Raw genomic sequence first — 4,478 nt, 5'->3', positions numbered from 1 at the left:
GTGTCGACACGCGTGAGTCGACACGAAAGACGGAGTATGACGACCGATCTTCGAGTCGACGCCGTAAGTCAACTCGAAGGGCGGCGAGACCCGGCGCGACAAATCATAGGATTTTATTGGGAGTAATGTGGACATTTCATGTGTATGATGACTACTAATTGTGATCCCTCTTATACTGTTCATGTATAACGTTTTGTTCGTAGTCTCTAATCATGTTTTTTCAGGAGAGCTCGCGTGTGTATCCACTTGAGTCAGTCGGCCAGTCGTGGGACTAGGAATAATAGTCCCCAAATGTGGCAATAGTACAGAGGAAGTGGGAGACTGACCCTCATTAAGATTAGCAAGCTCATCTGTCGCCAGTTCATCGGTAGGCAGTTTATCCCCTTCAGATGGAGACGTTGTAGGCGGTACCCTTGCAGGTGAAGCAGCAGCACCAGGAGCCTGATCTGGAAATGGTGAGATATCGGGATCCGTTGCAGAAGAAACCCCCATATCCCCACTTGGAAATTCATCTCCACCCTCTGCCTGATCCAAGGGACAGTGAGGAGAAAATTCTTCAGAAAAGGTGGATCCCCCAGAGTGAGGATCAACACGATCAGGGCGACTTGCAACAGCTGATTCCTGCTCTTCTCCTCCACCGACAGATTTGAAAGCATCCGCCATTAGCCTCTGACCAGGAGGATCTACCAGCAGCTTTCTACGAGTACGTTTCTCGTAGTGAGCTTCTTCTGCTTCAGAAAGAGCCCTCTTTCCAATTACTTTGGCTCTCGAAGCTTCAGCAGCCTTAGGGCTCACTACCGGGGCACTCTCTAGTCCCATTTCTTCTTCTCCTTCTTCAGCTGCATCCTCAAAATGTAAAAACTCATCGATCCCCTTCAGACGAGATACATGACCACCTCCTTTCCGAGAAGAATACATCTTCCTAATCGCACGAAGGCCTGAAGTGTACAATTTGTAATCTAGCATCATAGAAGCTGTATGATACCAGTTACAAAAGCCACGGAAAGAAGAGAATTAGGCGTTTTGTGGGGTAATCTGAAGGTAGCCCCAGTACAACCTGCATTAGTATTCCAGTTGCATGCCTCTATCGTTATTACTATCATCACATGTTCTATTTCTATTTCTGTTATCTCATTATCTATGTATATATTATCATTACTGTTATTGTATTTGTTTCTGCCTTGGGGGATCTTGCCGTGTGTTCCACACGCCGACGTACTCCTATTTTCTGGGTGTACGTCAGATTTAGGAGATGGACAGCCTCAGTTCGGAATCGTACAGGAGCCAGAGGATTCTTAGCAGGGGTGTCTTGCAGAAGAATAGAAGAACTAGCTGAAGCGTAGTGATTTTCTTCCGTAGTATTAGTTGGACATTAAACTCTTTTACCGTACTTTTTTAGTTGATGTTGGACTTAATATTTTAACAATATTTTCTTTATGGACTATGTATTTCTTATTTTCTAGTTGGACTGTTTTGTAATAAGGGTATGTTGGACCCATATTTTATGTCTGGGATGATTTACTGTTGATGATATGTCTATTCCTTATTCTGAGTTGTCTTTATATTCTTGCTATTATGATCGGAGACCTGTGACTTCACGTTGTATTTATTTCTAGACGCTTAGCGTATTGGATTGAGAAGAAAAGAAAAGAAAAGAAAAAAAGAGTAGTGTATATTTCTTCTCAATCTAATACGTCGCGGGCTTGTTCACGTTTCGGTTCCCGTGTATTTTGGGAGCGGGGCGTGACATTTATAGGTAAGTGCCTACTATGTCATAGCATAATACACAAGTGCAGTCTCAATCAAATATCTACGAATCCTCTTGACTCGTACCAGTGAGTCATCAAGATTGGATCAATGCATTCTCATCAATCCTACTGTAAAGGATGTGGCGATTAATGTTCACATAGGAGACTATCGACAACATTCCTATAAGGGATAATCAACATTTACTTCTTCTCTACTTTAGTGTTTGGGTATTGCTCTAAACTTTATAGTGTTGGCCTTTTTATTTTGATGATGTTTTAACAAACAATTTACTACTAATATTGTTTATCTAGTGTTTATATTTTCCTATTTATTGTAGACAAACAATATAGTTGGAGGGAGGATGGATGGACTAGAGCTTTCACGATCATATCCAATGGAGGTTGGTGGAATATCGGTATGAAGCCAATGCAATTCAAAGTCAAATAGAAGATCAAGCTTTATCCGCATCCAAGACAAGCTATATTGAAGATCTTCAAGCTTGGATAATTTAGTTTAGGTTTATACTTGTGTGTAGATACTTCAAGCTCAATCACATACACTATTTATTGTTTTGTTTTATTTTAACTTTATATATATGAAACAATAGTTACATTCATATACATATTTATATGTTTCATATTTATCATTTTGTCAAATGCATATATTGTGCAAAACTTCATTTTTGCATAATATTGAGTTTTTGGTTTATAGACTTAAAAATAATAGTTTATATCTTTTATCAAGTCTATAAAATCATTTTATAAAGTTTCAAAAGTTTGTTTAAGTCAAAATGACAAAAACAAGTGTTTTGTATTTTCATGTTTTTGGACGTTTTTGTAAAATGATGAGTTTTCACTATTGGGAAGTGCAATTCTAAAAAATCTTTTTGTAACATGTTTATTATCATGTTTATAATCATTTTCTAAAGTTTTACATTTTCTAGAATTTATTTGCTATTTTTAAATACACTTTAAAAGTTAATTTTTGGACATGCACAGTCCCTGTGCATGTTCATAAGTCGACCTATCAGGTTTAATAAGTTGATTTATGAACTGCTCTGAAAAGTGCATTTAGCCTATGACAAGTCGACTTATATAACAAAGCAAGTCGACTTATGTTCCCAGACAAGTCGACTTATGAGCTGTTTTTCAGTTTGATTTTTTCTTCTGCAAGTCGACTCATGTGAACTGTCAAGTCAACATATACCAAGTCGATTTATAAATCTGACCATTGCACAATAACAGCTATTTCTAGTTTTTGTGTATTTTAATGATTTTTATTGGTTTTTGGGGTTTTCTTGGGCTGGTTTCTTCCACCCTATATATACCCCATTGTCATAACTATTTTGCACAATTAAGAGAGTTTTCAATTAAGTTTTACAAGTGTTTAAGTTTTGTTTAAAAGTGTTTAAAGTTTGTTTTTGTTAAGAAATTTTCACAAGAGCTTAAGGAGATCATCCTTTGGTGTTTAGGCATTCAACTCATCTCCCTTTCTCTCTTGTCATTCATTGGAGAAGTTTTCTAAACTCTTTTCTAGCTATTTATTTGTTTTGATTATAATTTCTATTAGCTAGAATTACATTGAGTTTAGTTTTATTTATCTCTTTGTTACACATACCCACATTGAGCTTTTAGTATTTTCATACATAGTATATTTAGGGTTGTGAGTTTGTAACATTAAGTTGAGCTAAATTGAGTTCTCACCTTATTTAGAGAACAATCATTCATTGTAGAACTTAATTGTGAGGTTTCACTTTATATTGCGCAAGTACATCAAGAGGAGTGTAGAGGTGAGAGACGTGGTCGGTCCCAAGAGGAGTGGCGTCGGTAATAAATCCTAGTGAGAGGTAGTAAAGCCGAGCACTTGAGGGAGGCGATACATGAGAACCAACACTTGAGGCTGTAGTTTTTGTGGTTACATTGTGAGTGATTGTGAATGTTAATCGGTGAGCATTGAAAACCAATATTGTGATGTGTAAACGTTTTCGGGTGAACGTCGAAAACCCGGTTATGATAGTGGATTTCTTCTCGGGAGTGGGGAGCGAAGACGTAGGTCGGAAAGACCGAACTCCATGATCATACCGTATGTTTGAGTTTGTTATTTGCACTATCTCATTTACATACCGTTTCATGTTTGTATTGTTCTTAGTTTAATTTCATATACTTGCTTATATCTCATTGAATATCTTATTTGTAAGAGTAATTAAATACTAAGTTTTTAATTGGCATTAAATCGGATTAGATTAGCAATGACCCAATTCACCCCCTCTAGGGTCTAACATAGAGTATGACTCTTAGCGACTGGAGTTTCAATGGTCTCCATGTTGTGCCCAACTAACAATATATCATCAACATATGATGATTGGATCTCAAACTCTTACCAGCTTTGTGTAGATAGACACAATTGTCTTCATCAATCATTATGAAATCATAGCTAGTATGGTCTAATATAACTAAATAAATACTACACACTAGAGCAATATTTCAAGTCAAGGTAGAGCTCTTTAATATAGGAATCTTGTGCTCAAGTCCCTTGGATTTAAAACATATACATTGATTCACATAGATCTCCGATTCCAGTTCTCCTAGAGAAAAGCTATCACGTCATCCATCTAGACTAGTTCAAGATCCATATCTGCTACAAGAGTCAACATTTGACAAAAGATGATTCTCTCCTAGAGAGAACATCTCCTCATCATCCACGTTATAGCTTAAGGTGTATCATGTCGC

The sequence above is a fragment of the Asparagus officinalis genome, chromosome 6, assembly GCF_001876935.1.
Source record: "Asparagus officinalis chromosome 6, Aspof.V1, whole genome shotgun sequence".
Lineage (NCBI taxonomy): Eukaryota > Viridiplantae > Streptophyta > Magnoliopsida > Asparagales > Asparagaceae > Asparagus > Asparagus officinalis.
This window is presented reverse-complemented; position numbering follows the sequence as displayed.